At 49.8% G+C, this 21,696-nt stretch overlaps 1 long non-coding RNA gene across 1 annotated transcript in view; it reads right to left on the reverse strand.

The window, feature by feature from the left end:
* LOC149372672 (uncharacterized) overlaps positions 1-18,252 on the reverse strand; it is a 28,718-nt gene extending 10,466 nt beyond the window's left edge. Inside the window, exons 1-2 of the long non-coding RNA XR_016290921.1 lie at positions 18,165-18,252; positions 17,247-17,359 (exon numbers count right to left, since the gene is read on the reverse strand). This is a non-coding gene — a long non-coding RNA (uncharacterized LOC149372672). The remainder of the gene's footprint in view (positions 1-17,246; positions 17,360-18,164) is intronic.
* Between the last annotated feature and the right edge of the window lie 3,444 nt (positions 18,253-21,696).

Consider the following 21,696-nt stretch of genomic DNA (forward strand, 5'->3'; position numbering starts at 1 on the left):
GCCACGAGCAGCGGGCATTTCGTAGTTCGACGATTGACGAGCACGCTTGTTGCTTACGCCGCCACCGAGTGATTCAGTTCTTTTGCGGGCGCAAGTCAGCCCAAATAAAGAGCTTCGTTTGCAAGTCTTTCTGGTGTCTTCCTGACCGCTGGACTGCAGTCACTACAACGTGACATCTGGTGGAGGTGCTGGGTAACCTTCCAGGTACCGGACAACCCCTGCAAGTCGTGACGCCAGCCCTTTGAGTTATTCGCCGGAAGACCTGACTCCAGTCTACCACGCAGCCTCTGGAGCCTCCAGCCATGACTTACGCCGCAGCAGTGCGCCGTCCTGTACCTCGACGGCGGGACCCAAGCCCCTATCGCCCTTAGCCAGCTGCGCTGGAGCGCCGCCCTCTCGCCCCAACTCGCCCCTTCTACGAGCGTCGTACAAGGCCGAGGAAATGCGTCGAGTGGAGAACACCCGACCAGCGCCGCCCACAATGCTTCCACTGTGGCGAAGCCGGTCACGTCCTCCGGCACTGCCCATACAGAAGACTGGGCATCCGAGGGTTCTCTTACGACGCTCCACGACCCACGACCCGGCCAGCGACCAGCCGAAATCGAGGATTTTTTGCGTCGGGAAGGATACTCATCGCCCAGCCGCCTATCGCGTTCTCCGTCGCCATAGTCACCGCGCTAAGTATCTCCTAGCCGAGTCTACGCAGTGCGTGGACACTTCCCCAGCCCCCGAGGGTTAAACTGAATAAAGCAGCCTCTGGAAGTGAGGTTGCTTTTGAGCGTTAGAACTAAGATCCTCCATCGACGAAAAGAGAAGACCATGCCCACTACGATGACGACGACCCCTACGACAACGACGACCCCTACGACAACGACGGCCCCTACGACAACGACGACCCCTACGATAACGACGACCCCTACGACAACGACGACCCCTACGATAACGACGACCCCTACGACGACGACGACCCCTACGACGACGACGACCCCTACGAAGACGACGACGCGTACGAAGACGACGACGCGTACGAAGACGACGACCCGTACGACGACGACGACCCGTACGACGACGACGACCCCTACGAAGACGACGACCCGTACGAAGACGACGACCCGTACGACGACGACGACCCTTACGACAACGACGACCCCTACGACGACGACGACTACTACGAAAAATACGACGACAAAAACGACGACAACACCGACGACGACGACGACGCGGCCAGACTTGAAGCTTTTACCGCTGCCCTTACACCTTATTAGGAACGCTAAAGGACTCTTTTAAGTTCTCGAAGCATTCTCCGTGTTTAATTTCATTTTAAAGCATCGAGACGATGCTTCTTTGGAAGGGGGGTAATGCCACGTATCATTGTAGCATCCGTTCGTTCGCGCAAGCTCGCAGAAAACGGGTGTTATCATTTTTGTTCGTGACGCGAGAAACGACCGGACTTATCTCGATTGTTCACAGCCATGAACAGCTGCATCTACGTGTTTCTAGATTACTCTAGATGATCTCGACCTGTTATCTCGAAGTTTCCTTGCCGGCTTTAAATTGAACGATGCCACGAGCAGCGGGCATTTCGTAGTTCGACGATTGACGAGCACGCTTGTTGCTTACGCCGCCACCGAGTGATTCAGTTCTTTTGCGGGCGCAAGTCAGCCCAAATAAAGAGCTTCGTTTGCAAGTCTTTCTGGTGTCTTCCTGACCGCTGGACTGCAGTCACTACAACGTGACAATATATTATCCCCTACTAGCATAAATTCTAAACTTCTAGGGAACATTATAGCATCAAACTCAATCTCCCACCTAGATTCAATTAACCTCTTTTATCCGCATCAGTATAGCTTCAGGAAATCGCTTTCACGTGAAACACAGCTGGCCGTGTTCACCCAACACATACTTAAGGACATGGACCATAACCTCCAGACAGATGCAATCTTTTTAGACTTTTTCAAAGGCATTCGAATGCGTATCTCATCATCGTCTGTTTGCGAAACTTTCGCGCCTCGGGATTCCTACCAATCTAATTATGCTGGCTTGAACACTTTTTTAAAAGAGCGCTCGAAGTTCAAATCCGCAAATGACATCTATAGTCACCCTTACGAGATGTAACATCACGTGTCCCTCAAGGGGCCGGGATATCACCATTACTTTTCTTAATGTACATTAACGACCTACCCTCTAACATTCAATGCAAATTACGAGTCTTCGCGCATGATTCGCCATTTATAATGCAATAAATATCCCGACTGATAACCTTGTTTTGCAACAGGACCTTCACGTTATTGCATCATGGTGCGAAAAATGGCGAGCGCCATTACATCTGTCTGAATGCACATCATTTTCCTTCACTCACAAACCCACCCTTACAAAAATGCTTCTTGAGACAGTGTTGAAGTTCTCATGAGCAGACTCAACACGCCATGTTGAATTTTTGTTGTGGCCAGGATTGGCTAGTGTTGGTGAATTGTTGAGGCCGAGTTGAAACTCATTGGAAAAGTGGCCACTGTGCTAGAGTTGAGCATTCTCAATGAAATTTCTGCTTTGCGTTCATGTTGAATTCATGTCGGAATTACGGGAGTGAATCAACACGCCATTCTGAATCTTGGCTGGGGTAAAACAGCAAAAAATCCTGGGAATGCATTCGTATTGCGCCAGATGGATCGACTACCAATGCAATTTTCGGCGGTATATTCATATTGCTGCGATTTCTCGTTAACGTGAAGCCATCACCCCTGTGACGTAGCGCTGCACACATACGCACAAACACTTATGTATATAAATATACATACACATCCATACATATACATACACATCCTACACATCCATCAGATAAAGAGCATGAGACAGTACTGCACACGAGGCTATAGGAAGAACTGACAGCTGGAGTTCATCTTGATCTTTAGTGCAACCTCGGCTTCGCCCTTATATAGTCCTACTCAGGGGTGTCCGGACCTGCGCAGGTTATGGCCTGCCGATCAGCGAAGTTTGTGGGTTTCTAAGTGGACACAGGCCACCACCCACCGCGGGTTCGAGCTTCGCGCGAGCCAAGGGCCCCGATCAGCCGTCACCACACACACACTGGGACACCGACGCGGCGCACTCAACCTCCGCTGGGAGGAGAGCGATTCGCCGCAAAGAAATAGGCCTCCAAGTTCACAAAGGAGACGTTTATTCACGTCGTCCTTCAGCAGTACACACACACTCAATAGTCACCCCGTCCCGGGGGCGCGCGAGGAGCAAGGCTCCGCTAGCACGCCGCTGCAGGAGAATGTCCCCGCGGCAGTGCTGTGATCTCTCTCTCGTGTCGACCGTTGGGCCGGTTGCGAGAGAGAGTGGGCATTCAACGCAAGGTACGCCTATCAGAGGTCGCTGAACCCCGCTGGACAGGCTCGAGCCGCTGCAGGTCAGAGGACACGTGCGGGCGAGCTCGAGTAAGCACTGGTCCGAACGGCAAAGGCCGGCACGGACAAACAGTAACGTACGCACCTTACGCTGTCTCGGAGGGATCTCTCTCTCTGGGCCCCGCTCGGACGGTCGCGGGATGCGCGGCCGCCAAAACGGGTCCCGGATTCCCGCCAAAAGGCGCCAATGGCAAAGGCCCTTGGGGAGCCGGGGCGGAGCTGTGGCTAAATGACAGTGATTAGTCACCCAGCCGCCTCTCCACCGCCTGAGGCGGGAGCAAGGGAAAGAGGAGAAACAACGCGGGCGGCCGTCACAGCCGCGCAAAGGTGACGGCGGAAAGCCAGATTCCCACATCCCCCTCTCCTTAAATGCCCTCCTACCCATCGGCAAAGCACGCGGCCAAAATAAAGAAATCAATACACAAAAAAAATAAGCTACACTTCAGTTCCAAAATAAAGAAATGAATACACAAAAAAAAACTAGATACACTTCAGTTCCAGCCACAACAACGTAAGAAAAAAAACAACACAAACAAAGGAAAACAAGGCAAAACAACACTTGCGTACGCTTCAGTAAATCAAAACAGCTTGCAGATTATATACACGGTACACAAGAAGATGTGAATACAACTGTACAACTTTGTTACAGGTGGATGCCAGCCTCAAAGTTCGGTGGCGCGGCCCAGTGGGCCTGTCGGCGACTCACCGCTCGCAGACTTCAAGTTGAACAGGTTGGGAGGGCCGACGACTGATGGCGGTCTTCTTTCCGTTGATGTAGGGTGCGTTGATGACGACGGGGCCGCGGCAGAGCACTGACCTCGCGCCCTTGGACACGACATCACGTTCGGCACAAGACAGTTAGTACACCCCCCTTCACGCCGGCTGAAACGGGCGAGGACGTTCGGCGGCGTCCTGATGTGTAACCTTGGCCACAGCGAGGGGTCCTTCTCATCCTCGCGCTCACGCAGAAGCACAGCGGCACAACTCACAGGCGTCGCCTCGTCTCATGGTTACGCGCACACACAGCCACAAACACAAACACATGTACACCGGCACGTGCGCGGACACCGGTCGGCGACAACGATCCCCTAGCAGAAGCGTCCAGAGGCGCCGCGGCGAGGGTCAAAGGGTGCACTTTCCGCCCCCATCGCCCCAAACGCCCCGCCAACTTCCCCTCCATACGGGCCGCACAAAACTCGCACCGCGGCACACGGCTCCTTAACGAGCCAACCACCCACAGTCGGGCCGGAAAGGAGAAAAGGCGCGCCGTACAAACGACACCCATCTTTTGCTTCTAGAAGATAAGAGCAAGCGCGAGCGGGCTGAAGTTTGCCTATGTACAAGTCGGGTAAAAAAAACTGAACGCTAACACAAACGCATGTTGCCTATGTACATCTCGGTGAGTTAGAACAAAAACAGACGAGCAAGCGGGAAACGAAAGTGGCTAGAAACTGACTCAAGCAAACAAATAAATAAACAGATAAACACACAAGGCTGGAACTGAGCATGCTGCCAAAACAACAACAACAAAAAAATAACACACCGTGCTTCGCCTGGGTAGGGCCTGACGAGAAAGCTCGCCAGCTAGCTGAGGCTGCGTGCCTTCGGTTGCGGAAAAGTCCGCCGTCCGGCATCAATCACACCGGTAACCGTCGCCTCAGATTGTACCGGTGCTCCGTACGCTTGCGTTCCGCAGCACCAGTTGTGCCTTTGCGCTTGCATTTGATACCAATGGGTACCGGCGCAAGCTCGTCAGACCGTGACGCGTAGGCCTTCAGGTCTATGAACCCCTGCTTGCTCCTGGGGAAAGGCCCCATCAAATCGCAGGTGGCCATCTGCCACGGACGCACACTGTCAATCGGTTTCATCATTCCAGGCGGCTTGCCGCCCCGTATCGCATGTGCACACTAACAGTATCTCATCAGTGCCGATCACCGCTGCAATATCTTATAATCACCTAGGTGTACATCTCGCACCATCATTTTCATGGGTCACCCACATTACAACTATTTGCTCCGATACTTCACTCACACTTGGCTGCCAGAGAAGTAATCTGAAATCTGCATCCCCTAACATAAAACAGCTGGCGTACGAAACATTTGTACGGCCAAAATTATAGTGTGCATCATCCATCTGGCACCCATGGCAATCCTATCTCACCGTCGATTTGGAATCGATCCAAAATCGTGCAGCTCGGTTCATTACTTCATGTTACTCAAGAGAAACCGGCGTCACCGCCCTCAAGCAGTCCCTCCGAGTCACGCCCTGTCGTTTCCCGCCTATGATTACTCAATACATTTGTCATAGCACGAGAACACGACACACTCTATTAACCACGTCACTACGAACGTCCTTACGGCTCAGTCACGGAAACCCGATAGCACGCATAGGGTGCCCGCACGAATGCTTACAACAACCCATTCTTTGCCAACGCGAGAACACTCGAATTCACAGCCTAACGACATCGTTTCATGCACTGATCACAAAACATTCCGGGAGAAAATAAAAATTCATCTCATACAGATCCTGGTCGCATAAGCGCACTTTGCAGCAAATATTGTTTAATCTGTCTTTCAAGAGTGGTGTATCACCTGTTGTCGAATCCTGTCATGGTTGGAGCCCTTGCCATGTGAGTGTGCACGTTTGATTTCCTGTTTGTTATGCATGTTCACATCGCCTTACGCCGTTTCAACAATACGTCCACCCTTATGTAATGCCTTCAGGCGTTTAAGAAAACAATAAATGAAATGAATTAACTGAAAGAATAAGAATGGGGTGGACCGCATATGACAGGCTCTCTCAGATATCATGAATGGTAGTTTGGTAGTTTACCAATATCCCTCAAGAGAAAAGTATACAACGGATGTATATTACAGGTACTCACCTATGAGGCAGAAACATGGAGGCTAACGAAAACGGTTCAGCTTAAGCTAAGGACGACGAATCGAGCTATGGAAAGAAAAATCATAGGTGTAACGTTAAGAGATCGGAAGCGGGCGGAGTGGGTGAAAGAACAAACGCTGGTTAAGGACATCCCAGTCGAAATCAAGAGGAGAAAATGGCCTTCGGCACGGCATGTAATACGAAAGCAAAATAACCGGTTGTCGTTAAAGGGCAACTGCATTGGTTTCAGAAATCGATGAGCTTAAATGGGTCGGATGTGTGAAACTTGCAGGTAAAGCATGCGTAGTCCTTTTGGGCTAGCATTTGAAATGGTGAAGTAATCGCCGATTAAAATCGCGACGGCCTTCGGGCTTCTCCGCAGAGAACAACGCCAGGGGGGGGGCATGATGACGTCATCGAAGGTATCGGTACATTTTCAATGCATACACGCCCAATTTGAAGGAAAAAACCAACGTCGCCAAAGGCAATGCCCTCCGAACGTTGTTAGGCAGCATTCAACAAGGGACGCTAGTGTGTGGCTGACGGCAGCGGTAACTTGAAATCATACCTTCTGTGACGTCACGCTAAACTTCCCCGCACTCCTTTGGTGCTTTGAGGAGAAGCGCAAAATTCAATCGTCGATTACGTGACCATTTTAAATGCTAGTGCAAAAAAACTTGGCATGCTTTACCTACAGCCTATATAGATTTGAATCCTTGAACATCGCGAAATTCTCCAAAAGTGGTGCAGCTGACCTTTAAGCTTACGTTACGTTATATGGGGTTTTATGGCGCATAAGCAACTATGGCTATCATGCGCCAAACACAAGGTTAGATGATGTTATGTCAAGTGTACAGAGGTTACATTATAATAGATTTAAAACATTGGCTTTCTTTAGAAACTTACAAACAAGTGAAAACTCGACAAGTGTTTGCTCGCCTAAAAGCAATGCGGGATGAAATGGAATGTGTTCATTGTAAAATGCCGTAAAAAAACTTTTTTCTAAGTACTTCGAGATGCGAACAAGAAATTAAAATGTGATTTACTGTGAGCTCCTCACCACACATTTCACACAGAGGTCTGTCTTTTTTTGTTAATAAGAAGTTATGGATGATGTGTGTGTGACCTATGCGTAAACGACATAAAATTACTTCGATAAAACGCTCTTTATGGCGGCATGATTTCCATTTTTTTTAAAATGGGCTTTACAGTATGCAGCTTGTTGTTTCCTTCATTTTCCCAAGAGGCTTGCCATTTGGCTCTTAGTTTGCTACGTACTAACTTCATGTAATCCCTAGGAGGCAAATTCACATGTTTTATTTCCATGGTTCCGGCTTGTGCAGCACACATGTCGGCTCTCTCATTATCCCTAATGCCAACGTGACTGGGAACCCAGCAGAATTTTATAACATGTTTTTGTGTTGTGAGCTTTACTATGTTGTGTATGATGCTTCCTATCAGTGGCTCCGTGGCATTTTTGGATTTTAATGCTGTAAGAACGCTCAGTGAATCTGTATAAATGATGCTGTTTTTGATGTTTTCATTTGTTATTTTCTGTATCGCAACACAAATGGCATAACACTCAGCGGCGAAAACTGTAGCACAAGACGGCAGTCGTACTGCATTTTTATTTTCTCCTTGTATTACTGCGCTTCCTACATGAGCATGAGTTTTTGACCCGTCAGTATAAAATGACGTGTAATTTCTGTATTTTTCTTGTAGTGCTAGATATTCTTGTATTATATGGTCGTGTGGTGTACAGGTTTTCCTGAGGCGTGTTAGTGTGACGTCACACACTGTGGGGAGAGTGTACCACGGTGGTAGCGCTTCGTGTCTTGGGGCAATATTTTTCATTTCGTTTAGTATGTTCAGAGTTTGACATTTTTCTTCGAAGCGCAAGAGCAACGGCTTAATCGCATGGGGCTTGTTGTTGAAGAGTATTCGGGATGGGCATTTCGTGACAATTAGGTAACAGAGATGTTTGGGCTGAGAAAGGATTTTGAGGATGTATGCACAAGTTAGTGCTGTTCTTCGATCTTCTAAGGAAGGTTCATTAGTTTCCACATACAGACTTGCTATTGGTGAAGTTCTGTAAGCACCGGAAGACAACCTTAAACCAAGATTGTGGACAGGATCCAGTCGTTTTATGTAGGACGGTCTTGCTGAGCCATATACTATGGACCCATAGTCTAACTTAGAGCGAACCAGAGAACGATATATATGTAACAGGGAAGCTCTATCAGACCCCCAGCGTATTCTTGATAGTATTTTCAGCACATTGAGGGCCAGGGAAGCTTTTTCTTTAAGCTGTTTATATGTGGCAAGAAAGTGAGCTCTTTATCGAAAGTTATCCCTAGGAATTTATGCTCTTGTTTGACAGGTAGTGGGGTTTGGTTTAAATATAGTGTGGGGTCGGCCTTTAGGCCTCGTCTCAAAGAGAACAGAACCGCTACTGTTTTCTGAGGGGAAAATCTAAATCCGTTTCTATCTTCCCAGGTAGCCAGTTTATTTATTGTTATTTGTATTTGCCGCTCACAGGTAGGTATGCTGGAAGACGTGCATGCTATTTGGAGGTCGTCTACGTAAACTGAGTACATTATCTATTTTGGGATTACTTTTCCTATGGAGTTCATTTTGATGACAAATATGGTCGTGCTGAGGATGCACCCTTGGGGCACTCCAGTTTCTTGGATAAAAGTCTTGGAGAAGGTTGCGCCTAGGCGGACTCTGAACGTTCGATTGGTCAGGAAGTCGCTCAAACAGCTCAGCATCCTGCCGCGGATACCTAGGTCCGCTAGGTCACGGAGGATACCGAACCTCCACGTGGTATCGTAAGCCTTCTCCAGATCAAAGAAGACTCCGGTACAGTGTTGGCTGTGGATGAACGCTTCCCGGACTGTGTTCTCAAAGCGTACAAGGTGATCGGTTGTGGAACATGTCTTTTTAAAACCGTACTGGTGTATATCTAAAAGTTGCTGGGACTGAAGTATGAAGGTTAGTCTGATGTTTAGAATGCTTTCGAATGATTTTGCTATACAGCTAGTTAGTGCTATTGGCCTGTAACTGGTGGGACTAGTTTGTGGTTTGCAAGGTTTTAGAAAGGGTACTATGATTGCTTCTTTCCATGCTTGGGGGATTTCTCCACTCATCCATATTTTATTGAAAAATTTTAGAAGAGCCTCTATGGCAGCCTCAGAGAGGTGAGCAAGCATGGCATAATGTATATTGTCTGGGCCTGGTGCTGTCATTTTACCGGATGTTAGTACTGTGTTTAGTTCCTGCATGGTAATAAGCTGATTGTAGTCTTCATGTATGCATGTTCCAAAGGGCAGGCTTTGTTTTTCTACTATTGTTTTGTGCTTTTGAAATGTGTGTGTGTAGTTGGATGCGCTTGAAACTGTGGAAAAATGCTCACCCAATATGTTGGCCTGCTCTTCTAATGTTGTTTGAGTACCGGGTGTTGTTAGCATTGGAAATGTGAATGGAGTAAAATTTCCTGTGAATTTCCGCACCTCCTCCCACATTTTCTTTGATGATATTGAGCTGTTTATGGAGGATATGTACTCTTGCCATGATGCCCTTTCTGCGCTGCGTCTAATGTATCGTGCTCTGGCTCTAGCCCATTTGAAGATGAGCAAGTTTCCTGCAGTGGGATATCTGCGAAGGTTGCCCCAAGCCTTGTTTTGCTGCTTTTTAGCCATTGAGCATTCATTTGACCACCAAACTTTATGTGTTTTTCGTGAAATTTCAGACGTTTGTGGGATGGCTTCTATTGCTGCAGATATTAAGCATGTGACAAATTTTTCATTTAGTTCTTCTATAGTAAGGGTTTCGGCATATTCTTTTTCTAGTGTGGCCTTCGTTCTGAAAAGTGCCCAATCGGCGAGGTGAATTTTCCATCGCCGTGGCTTCGTAGGGAGGATGAATGTAGCTGATGTTAGTTTTAAAACCGTAGGTAAGTGATCACTTCCCCGGGGGTCATCTAAAACATCCCAAATAAAATCATTAAAAACAGATGGTGATGCAAATGCTAAATCGAGGCAGGTCATTTTTCCAGAGCTGGGGCAGCAGTACGTGGCTTTTCCCGTATTCATTAAACATATGTTATTCGAAAGAATAAAATCCTCGATGAGCTGACCCCTGGAATCAGTATGCTCACTTCCCCAGAATGAGGAGTGTGCGTTAAAATCCCCTATTATTACATATGGCTCTGGCAACTGTTCCAGAAGTTCTTCTAGGTCATGCATGGCTATTGTGTTGTGTGGTGGTATGTACACAGAGCATATTGTTATTGTTTTATGGCTAATGATGTTTACTGCGACCGCTTCTAAGTTCGTCTTTAATGATACCTCTCTTGCAGGGACATCGCTTTGCGTTATGATAGCGACGCCTCCTGAGAGTCTGCTAGCTTGTACTCGGTCTTTCCGGAAAATATTATATTTTTTAAGATGTTTGTGTGCTGTGGCCCAAGGTGCGTTTCTTGCAGGCAGACAGATGTAGGTGCCATTGTTTTGAGCATATCGGTTATGTCTGTGTAGTTTCTGTGTAGACCTCTACAGTTCCATTGTATTAGATACGCCCTTGTGATAAGTTGGGGATTGGGGAAAGTTACTTATTCTCAGGGGCAGTGATTCGTGGTTTCCCTTTTTTCTCTAGGGAGTCTCGCCGCCGCTGCAGCGGTGGCGAACCAGGAGTTGTATCCATCGCCACTTTCGTGGCGCCGGATTTCCGCGGAGAATCCGCGGATACGTGTGTTTTAGATGTCAGCGGACTTTCGCTGACATCCATCTCCTCCACGGTGGACGTGGAGGGTGTTTCTTGTTTGCGATGGCCCGTGGCCTTCGCATTCGTCTTTTTTGTTGGCACCAGTGAACCATGCTCTGCTCCAGGGGCAGAGTCTCTTGGGTCAGCAGTTGCCTTCTTAGAGGAATGGGGCAACAGGTCCAGTTCAGCAGAGCTGTTTTGGGTGTCTGTCGCCGATGATGCCGCTGCTGAAAGTGGGGCCTGAGGGCCTCCGGCGAGGATCGCGTGGTCTTCCCGCGAAATTTTCAGCCCTGTGGACTGTGTCACCGACATATGTAGTGGGGACTTGGTTGTCGACCCCAGGTCCTTCGGATCGACCTGTGTGCCGACAGAAACTGAAGGCGGCGGCGGTCCCCGCGTCACCGCTTCAGAGTATGTCCCTTTCTGTTGGAAAGAGACGCGTTTTTTTGCTTCAAGGTAGGACAGGTTTTCTGTGGTCTTCAAAGTTATGATTTGTTTTTCTGTTTTCCAGACTGGGCACGACCTGGAGTACGCGCCATGTGCGCCATTGCAGTTGATGCACTTTGGTGTGCGTTCGCATCTTTCTTCTGTATGTGCGTCTTCTGCGCATGTGACACAAGTGGGTTTGCCTCGGCAGGCCAACATGCTGTGTCCAAAGCGCTGGCACTTGAAACATCGTCTTGGATTCGGTATGTATGGGCGGACTTTACAATGGAGGTATGCGGCATAGATGGAGTCAGGCAGAGTTGTGCTATTGAAAGTTAGTACCCTATGTTTGGTCTTGATTTCAGCATTGTTTCTCCGGATGGTTATTCGTCGGGCTGCTATTACTCCCTGTTCGGCTAGTTCTTCTTCCATTTCCGCATCGGTACTCTGTAGGAGTTCATATTCAGATATGACGCCCTTTGAGTGGTTCAGGGTGCGGTGCGGGGTTACCTGTATGCTCATTTCTCCAAGATTCTGTAATGACATCAGTTTGGTGCTCTGTTCTTTTGTGTTTATTTCTACAAGGAGGTCTCCGGTTCGTTGCTTTTTTGCTTTGTAGTCTTTGCCTACACAACTTTTAGGGTGTTGGCGATGACAAATGCAGATAGGTTGGCTACCGGTACATTAGTGTTTGAGTGAAGCATAAAAAACTTCGCAAACGTTTCTGGCTTCTGTGGACTCGGTTTCTTCACATCGGTGCGACCCCTTTTCGGGGGTCGATCAGATTTTTTTGCAGATTTTTCCATACGGCATTTATAAACTAAGGGTTCCTGATACTTTGTCGCCTCTGATTCACCCTTATACACAGAGGAAGGTCCCGGGACTCCCCGCCTGGTAGACAGACGAGGAGCCCATCGGCCGAGGATTGACCACTTCCTCGACCGCCACCGTTCAAGGTTTCTTCCCTCCACCTTTCAACCTATCGCCACGGTACGGATGACAGCTTCGGTATGGGGACTAAGGGTCCGTGGTGGCGCCAAGCACCAACACCTCGTTACACAAGGTGCCCTTGCGGGCTGCCCTTTAAGGGTAACGGAGTGGATTCCAAGAGAAGGCAAACGTAGCTGGGGGCGGCAGAAAGTTAGGTGGGCGGATGAGATTAAGAAGCTTGCGGGGATACTGTGGCCGCAACTGGCAAAAGACATCGTAGATGAAATCAAGAGGAATAAATGGGGCCTAAGCGGAGCCGCGGTGGCTCAGTGGCCCTCCCTTGCCTGGCGCATACTGCAATTTAGCTGCCGATGCGAAGATCCAGCTTCACGAAACCTGATTTGCGCATACGGTCACCAGGGACTCCAGGGAAACGAACAGGCCGATTAGGCCGCTCGCGCACTCTCTCCCCGGGCTATCTCCCTGTCCTTGGAAGCCTACTCCGAATCAGACAATCTGGCCCTTACATTCAAACAAATCACCGATTACTACAAGGAGGAGCACCGGCACTACCCGACCCCTTATAAGAGACTGGACGCGCTGACGAGCGCCTCCTCATCAAAACTCTAACACTGTACTGTGCCCGGCGGGGCTTAAGTATTTCAACACATCCTTTGACGGCGCGTGCCAGCTCTGTGGGGAGGTGGTTGACAATTCCCGCATGGTTTGGGAGTGCCCATCTATTCCCCCCCCCCCCCCCCGCCTCAACCCCACCAGAGAGGACTGGGAGGCGGCCCTGTTCGGCTGTCAAGACCTCAAGACCCAAAAAAAGGTCTCGGTTCAACGGACGAGGATGGCGTTGCTTGCCAATGCGATTACGGAATAGGGGCTTCACCTAGTATTGTGAGAGGAAGGTGCCAATAGGGCCCTACCCCAATCACATCTCTGTAATTGTTTAATTGTTGATAAATGTTTTTCGCCACCGCCACGACGGCCCCTCTTCCTTTCTTCTACCAAATTCTTCATCATAGTACTCGCGACGGCGATCCAACTCATCGCTCAATCATATGGGTCCCCGGCCACCAAGGCATACCATGTAACGAAGCCGCCCATGAGGTAGCCCGCGCACTCACTCACCGGGCACCAGGCATTCCTTGGGAGGACCTTAACCCAGATCACAGCCCTCTTATTTCTTCTCAAGACTTTGCTGAGCACTAACGTGCCGCACGCCGGCGCTACCCGGTTCCTATGAAGGGACTGGGTAAAGCTGGCGAACGAACTCTCCTCAGGCTCTTTACAAACATTAAAAACACCCTGCTGTGTCCGGCGGTTCTCAAGCACTTTAATCCTTTTTGGAAGGCCGCTGCTCATTTTGTGAGGAGGTGGCCGACACCTTCCACATGGTTTGGGCATGCATGAAAAATCCTTCTCTCCCCCCATCACCCCTTCCCCTACCCGCGAGGACTGGGGGGCGGCCCTGCCCGGCTGCCAGGAACTATCCGCCCAACAGGGCCTGGTTCGGAGGACGTGCGCAGTGGTCATGACCAACGAGATCCCGGAATGAGGGAGTCCGCCAAGTATTGCAAGGGGCGAGACCCACTAGGGGCCTCTCAGGGGCAAGCACCTCTCTGTAAATATTGTAAGGGAAGACTTCACGTAAGACGTTTATTCTAGCCCTTTCGCCAGAGACGTCTTCCAAGCGAACAGCCTCAAGCGATGACGATGGGAATCTTCAGGTGAAAGAGAATGAAGTCGCAGCCAGAGAGGCGACGACGACGAAGGCGAATAAATTGCGTACAATATAGCCGAATAAATGCTTTTCACCACCACCACCCCCTTTCTTTTTTCACTCCCTCCTTTATCCATTTCCCTACGGCTCGGTTACGGTGTCCACCGAGATATGTGCGACAAGTACTGCGTCATTTCCTTTCCTCAAAACCAATTTTCATTTTCAGGGAATGTAATGCGAAGGCAAGATAACAACTGATCTTTCAGGGTAACGGAGCGGATTCCAAAGGAAACCAAACACAGCAGGGGGGGAGGGGGGGGCATAAAGTTGGGTGAGAGGATGAGATTAAGAAGATTGCGGGGATACGGGTGCCGCAGCTGGCAAAAAGAAAGGGTTATTAGATAGAGAGACACGGGAGAGGTCTTTGCCCAGCAGTTGGCGTAGTCAGGCTGATGATGACCAGGAGGAAGTACGTTGCTACAAAAAACTGAATCGATTCGTTCTAAACCCCCTCTACACACTTAACAGAACGCACGTGCCTCTAAAGTGAGTATTAGGAAACTTGCTTAATTTGATGCTTAACTAATTAAACAGAATTTTAAAGATACACTGAGGGGCGCCACACGACGGGAAACAATATGTCTTTGGTTGCACCCAGATCCGATTCACCACTTTTTTTAATCACTGGTTCAAGTTACGTGAAACACCCTGTACAGCAAGCTTGCCAAAATGTAAATAGACGAGGAGGGAGAGTATAGCCTAGGATGTGATCATAGATGTATTATTCTGCATATGCGTGCCCTGATCAAAAGAGAAATGTATAAAACACAAAAAAAACGAAAGCAAAATTCAACGTCCAACAAATAGCGCTAATAGCAGCAGGCGTTGAGAAAGCATAAGATTAACGCCCCATGGAAAAGTGGGATTGTAATTAGAACTACTCAGCAGTATGGAAATGAAACAAGCAAAGTTACAAACCGCTGGGAAGGAAAGAGGAAACCACGAGGCTGACGCAATAAGGAATTTAAGGAGGTCATTGAACAACTACGGGTGGCTTCAGAGAAACAGAGAGGAAGGAATAGACCGAAAATGGGAATCTTATCGATGATAGAAACTGCTTGTATAGGTCCTCGTCCAGAGTAAAATAAAGTAATCCCCTGATCGCGCAGCTAAAGGTGGGCCAAGGAAATTTTGGAACCATTTAAGTTGTTTGGGTAAAAAAAAAGCGAAGCGCAAGAGGAGGGTGCACGCTGCTGCAGGTACCGCAGAAGCCCGCAGCAACCACACAGACTTTTTTTTTATACTGGACGTTTTGTTTCATGAACGTTTATGAAACAAAACGTCCAGTAAAAAAAAAAGCGTGCGTGGTATCTTTCGGATGTCTTGTCCACGTGTCCTTGCTGTGGCCTTCCTCGGTACCTACAGCAGTGTGCCGATCGATATAAAAATATAAAGGTACAGTCGGGGACAAAAGTCTCCGGACCACGTGTTCCTCAAACAAAGCTTATAGCTCTACTATCAGACAGCAGCTGGAGAGCGCACTTGTGGAGATGAAAGAACAAAAATTTAACTTTTGCCTCCACAAGGGTGGTCCCCAGCCGCCGACTATTAGCAAAGCTATCGGCTTCGTTAGAGGAACACGTGGTCCGGAGACTTTTGTCCCCGACTGTACCTTCATTAAACAAAGTTATAAGTCGGAGTCTCTCCTGTCTTCATGTTCACGATATGGGCTATGCCTTAGTTAATTTCTCCGAAGGTTTTAATCGCCTGAGGTTCTTTAACGTGCACTGACATCGCACAGCACATGGGCCTCTAGCATGTCGCCTCCGTGGAAACGTGATCGCCGCGGGATCGAACCAGCGTCTTTTGGGCCCAGCGGCCACAGCGCCGGCTTTCGTCATGTTGATGTCTTGTAATTTTGCAGTAGAAGCGTGTGAACTAAACAGTGCAGAATGAATTGGTGGTAAGTGCTGCTTCGCTAGCCAGTTAACCATTACTGTGGGCACTTCGTTTTCGCAGTTTGTACGTGTCTTCGCCTACGGTCCCCAAAGCGACAAAGCGAATAATTTGTTCCAGTGAACCATGCCGGCAGCCGCCGAACAACGTGCAAAACCCGACCGAAAAGGCGGGGAGAACACGATACCAGGAACCACCCTGATGGCCACCATTGGACGCTAAGGCCTAACCTTCTTGTAAGCTTTCCGCGTATAATGAGGCCATTACGTTCATTCACTTCATAAGCGGTTACAAGCCACATTATTTTTTTTAGCCTCCAGCAGCAAGGAATTCTTGTTCCGCGGAATCAATGCAAGGATGAGCCTGATTGTAAGGGAAAACGCTTCCGTGGGGCCGTCGCTATCTCCAAACGATTCTGCAATGTCTCTGCGCGTCGTCAACAGTCAGCGCGAAATCCGCGTTCCTTTCCACCCCCCCCCCCCCCCCCTCTCTGATTATGATGTTCATCTTGTCTCACAAAAGTAACTGCTCGGGCGCTGTCACCCTCGAAAGAGAAGCTAGGCCTCTTTCTCCTCACATCATGGCGCCTTGTGTTTCGCAATACACTCCAGAATGCGTGTGGTGCGGAGAGATAGCCACCCTCTACCATTCCACATGGGGCTGTCGGGTGAGTCCGATAGAGCCCAAAATTACAAACCCGTCAGTCGAGCAGCGGGAGGAGCTTCTGTCCAGCTCCGACCCGCAAGATCAGCTTGCGCTGGTTGAGCGGGCCGAGGAGGCAGCAAGAACCAATGGGACCCTGTACCTTGGAACACCACCTGCTGCTCAAGACCCCAACCCCTAAACCCCGTCCCATTTTGCGGAATGAAGTTTATACTACTACTCCATAATGCTCACAGTTGAGCAGTCATAGAAAATGCAGTTCGAAATTCCCACTGACGAGCATGATTGGTCCGTTCATATACCGAACATCATTGCCTTGAGATATATTATAAACACCCTGGCTACAACACAACTGTGGGAGTGTGGGGAGCGCAGGTACTTTGTGCAGCCAAGTCAAGTTTGCAATTTCCACAATCCTGCTGCTTCTACAGACCATCTCGTTGACGCTGCGGCATTGTCGCACGGAATGCAATAAGTGACGTGCTCACCGTGTGCCGGTCCTCGGAGACGGTGAGCTCTGCCGTCCAAAGATTCTCGTGTACGTAGAAAACGTGTCCTGCACCTCCAGTCATCCAACCACGTGTCTGCCTACAGTCGTGACCTGCGCAAATTCGTTATGGGGGTTTTAAACTGTAGCCCATTGTCAACTTTCGTCACGGTTAGCCCGGTGCCTGCTACGGTTATCTTCAGGTATTTTCTTTGTTCTTTTCTGTTTCTGGAATTTTTTTCTCTTTTTATACATGCGATCAATTAGCATGCCACTATAGGGACCTTAGAAGACAGGAGTAGTGCGATGTTTAGGGAAATCCCCCACGGTGAAGTAGATTTATAATAAGGAAGTAATTACTAAATAGCAGCCATACGGCGTCACTGCTGAATTGCAGTGACGCCTGACATCGCACCCAATTACTCAATCATTCTCAGCATTTTCGCAGCGTATCCGTGACTCACGCATCATTCCAATGTGTCATCACTAATTTCACTTGCAACTAGTTCAGCAGGCCCCGGGGTTCCAAATACTCACACAGCACCCAATCGTCCGCGTAGTTCATGTATATGTAGTTTCGCACACGGATCCTCGCCTTTTTTTTTCCCTGATGTGTCACCTCCTTGCTTTTGCACTGCGCGTATATCTTCTACTATAGCGCGCTTGCAGCAGTGCACAGGTGCCAAACAACATGTAAAGCAAGACTGCAAGCATGACCGGTCCTTCAAATATACCAAACGCAACTGATCTTTTATAATTCATGAACATCATGGCCACAATACAACTGTGACAGTAAGGGGAGTTCATATACTCTAGACATCCAAAAAAAGTTCGCTTTCCTTAGTCCTGCTCCTGCGGACTATGCATTTAGATGGTTCCGCAGCATTTTAGCTTTGGCTGAATTGCGCGATGTGCTCACCGTGTGCAGGTTCTCGGAGACGGTGAGCTCTGCCGCCCAAGGCTTCAGGCGCAGCGGCGTGGACAACTTCTCCTGTTCCTCCGGACATCCAGCCCCGCGCTCGGGTACAGCACGGACCTGCACAAAATTGTTACCGGGGGGGGGGGGGGGGGGGGGGGGCGATAAGGGAATTAAGGTGTCACAGACCAGTGGAATGTGTCTCGTCAGGAATTCTCTCGGGGCTCAGCCATCGGCGAACGAAGGGAACACTGGAATTCCAGGAAGAGTGGAAAGTTCTAGTATGTTCTAGAGCGGTGGTACGGGTGCGCAGTTTTTTCTTTAAAAGTAGAGAGTGCAGGCATAGCCGACTCGGCGACGCCTGTCACAGAAGACCTTTTGCGTTCCCTCCTGCTCTCCCGCGCGGCGCTCCGAGGGAACTTCGCGGTTTAATGCGTCCCCTCTGCCCCGTCGTCACCGCGTTGACAAAAGCGCCCCGATGATGAGGGAAAGGGAAAAAGTATGCTATCTGCCGGCCCGTCCAGGTTGCAGGGGGCGGTTGGCACAGTCGGGAGGAAATAGGCAGCTGAAGAGGTTGGGTGGTGTGTTTGCGGGCGTGGAGGGCCGAGTTACCGCGCCGAGGCACGCGTTCCATCGCACAAGGCCCGCCGCCGTCGAGCCATCGTCGCATCCACAACCACCCGAACCAGAGTCATCGCCGCAGCCCCCGTATGTGAATTGTCCGTCGGACTTTGTTTTTTTCTAGCTCTAACTTTTTGTATATTACTTCTTGTCATGCCCTGTACGCCTTCTTGTTCTCTGTAGTTGGATTTGTGTGTTCTTTGTATTGTCTCTCTCTTGCTTGTCGCGTTTCGTGTTTTGTATAGTTTTTCGGTTACTCCTCTGTTCGCTTTACCTGTTTTTGTGTTTTCCTGCATTCGAGTAAATATTTCTTCTAAACCCGCAACCCCTTGAGTTCCTTTGGAGGACTGACGCACCGACACACGTGCACCTCGCACGGGCTGACCGACCTCAACAAATAAATGTTGCACAACGCTCGCTTTTAGGCCACAGGGGAGCGTAAAGCAGCCCCTGTGCCTCGACGGCTTGCACCAGGCAGCCGGTTGGTGGGCGATAGTTGTGACAATAATTGGCGTCCGCGCGACAGGACCGGTCAGCCGCGTGTCGGGGCTGAGGCTCCGAAGGGACTAAGGAGAGGGTCGTGCTAGTGGTTAGATATCCACTGTTTCCTGAGCACGATGGCAGAGGTCGAGTTTGACAAATTGGTCGAGCAGGGAAAAAGCTTCGGCTTCGACGGGAAAGAACTGTTCTCGTGGATTGAACAGGAGCGCGCTAGGCGCCGAGAGGAGAGAAATGCAGAACGCACTTGGCGCAAGGAGGAAACCGAACGCGAAGCACGTATGAGAGATGAGGAGTTGGAGAGGCAACGAGAAGAATCCAATATAAGAATGGCTTTGCTAGAAAAGGAAAAGGAGGTGTTACTGTTGAGGCGGGAACCCGCAAGTGCCTCTGAAACGGACTCCAGGTCCGGCTCGGAAGAGAGAGGGACGATGCAGGGGAACAAAGTGAACCCGCACAAAGTTATGCCTATTTTTAATGAACAGCGCGATGACCTCGATGCCTATTTGAGGCGTTTTGAGCGCGTGGCAGAGAGCCAAGGTTGGCCACGGGATCAATGGGCCACTTATTTGAGCCTGTGTTTGAGCGGCGAGGCTCTAAACGTTTTTAGCCGAATGTCCGCGCCCGATTGTACGAGCTACGACAAGCTGAAGCAAGCTCTGATGCTGCGATTTCGGCTGACGGAGGAAGGATTCCGAGAGAAGTTTAAGGGTGCATCGCCCATGAATGGAGAAACGTGCTCCCAGTTTGTGACTCGGCTGAGGAACTTCCTCGAGCGGTGGGTAGAGCTTTCCAGCACCAAGAAGGAGTATAAGGCTTTGTTTGAGCTGATGGTGAAGGACCAGTTCCTTTCAAGCTGGGCGGCACCGCTGGAGCTCTTTCTTAAAGAGAAAAAGGACCCTACCCTCGAAGAACTGGTGGAAAGAGCGGAGCAGTACGTGGACGCTCACGCATGGTCGAATTTTTCAAAACTTGAAGCGCCAAAGAGGGAGCTGTCAGTTAGAGCCAGCCCTGAACAAAGAGGCGAAATGAAAGACGGGAGCAAGTCGGTTGCGAAGCCGAATGATTGGAAAGTTCAAAAATGTTTCATTTGCTCACGCCTCGGACACCGACCCGAAAATTGCCACGTGGGCAGAATGGAGGGCAACAAACCACCTCCGAAGTGTTTCAAGTGCGGGCGAACAGGCCACACTAGCTGGAAGTGTTGGCAGAAGAGCTCGACCAAGCCAACAGACGGCGCTGAAGAATCATCATCAGTATGTATCGAGGATGGATACATTGAATTGAAAAATGGGACAAAGGTTCCCGTTGTTGGCGCCGCTCTGTCTAACAAGGCTTTAACTATGAGTGAGAAGCTTCCTGTAGTCACCGGTTTGGTTGGCAACCAAACGGTTCGCGTACTTAGAGACACCGGGTGCAACACGGTGATAGTGAGGAGGAGCCTGGTCGAAGATGCCGATCTCACAGCATTCAAATCTCCCGTTTACCTCCTCGATCGGACGGTTCTCATGCTTCCGGAGACTTGGGTCGACGTTGACACCCCATACATCAAGGGACGGCTCCGTGCGAAGTGCGTGGAAGATCCCCTTTACGACCTCGTATTAGGCAACGTTGAAGGAGCCAGACATGCCGCCGACCCAGATCCCAGTTGGAAATTAGAAACGATGGCTGCGAAGATGCCGTCGTCAAAAGGGTCAGAGCCACCAGGGAGTGGTAGCGCTGCTGAGGTGGACGCCATTGGGGAAAATGGGAAAGCAGCTTCCGCAGACAGAGATGATGACCGGGCAAACGCCGTGCTGACGAGGGGGCAGGCCCGGGAGAATGGAAAACTACGAGGACTGAGAGTGTCGGTGAACTCTGAAAACGTAAGCAGCGAAGTCCTATGCCAAGAGCAGAAGCGTGACCCCACGCTGCGGGCATGCTTTGACCGAGTGGATCGGGTGGTACAGAGCAGAAAAGGAGACAGCTACCAGTTTTTCCTCCAAGGCGGAGTTCTCCAACGCAAATTCACGTCTAGATTTGGACGGGATTACATTCAAGTAGTTGTTCCCACGAAATTTCGGACAGCTGTGCTCGAAAACGCTCACAGCGGTGTAATGGGAGGACATCAGGGCCCCCGAAAAACAGTGCGCAAAGTTCGAAGTGAATTTTTCTGGCCGGGACTGCAGGCCGAAGCGAAACGTTTTGTCATGTCCTGCGGCTCCTGCCAGCGATCCACTCCCAAAGGCCACACACGAGAGGCACCCCGTGCGAAGGTTCCAGTCACTGAGACGCCCTTGCAGAGAGTGATAACGTCGGGGCAGACTACACGAGTCAGGTAGACTAATTGGCCGAGGCGGGTTGTTTAGATTGCTGTCACACCCTTCTAGTGTCAGTTTTTTTTTGTGTGTGTGTCCGCTGTCTTGATTACATGCAG

The sequence above is a fragment of the Amblyomma mixtum genome, chromosome 1 (genome assembly GCF_055824585.1).
Source record: "Amblyomma mixtum isolate Tamu chromosome 1, ASM5582458v1, whole genome shotgun sequence".
Lineage (NCBI taxonomy): Eukaryota > Metazoa > Arthropoda > Arachnida > Ixodida > Ixodidae > Amblyomma > Amblyomma mixtum.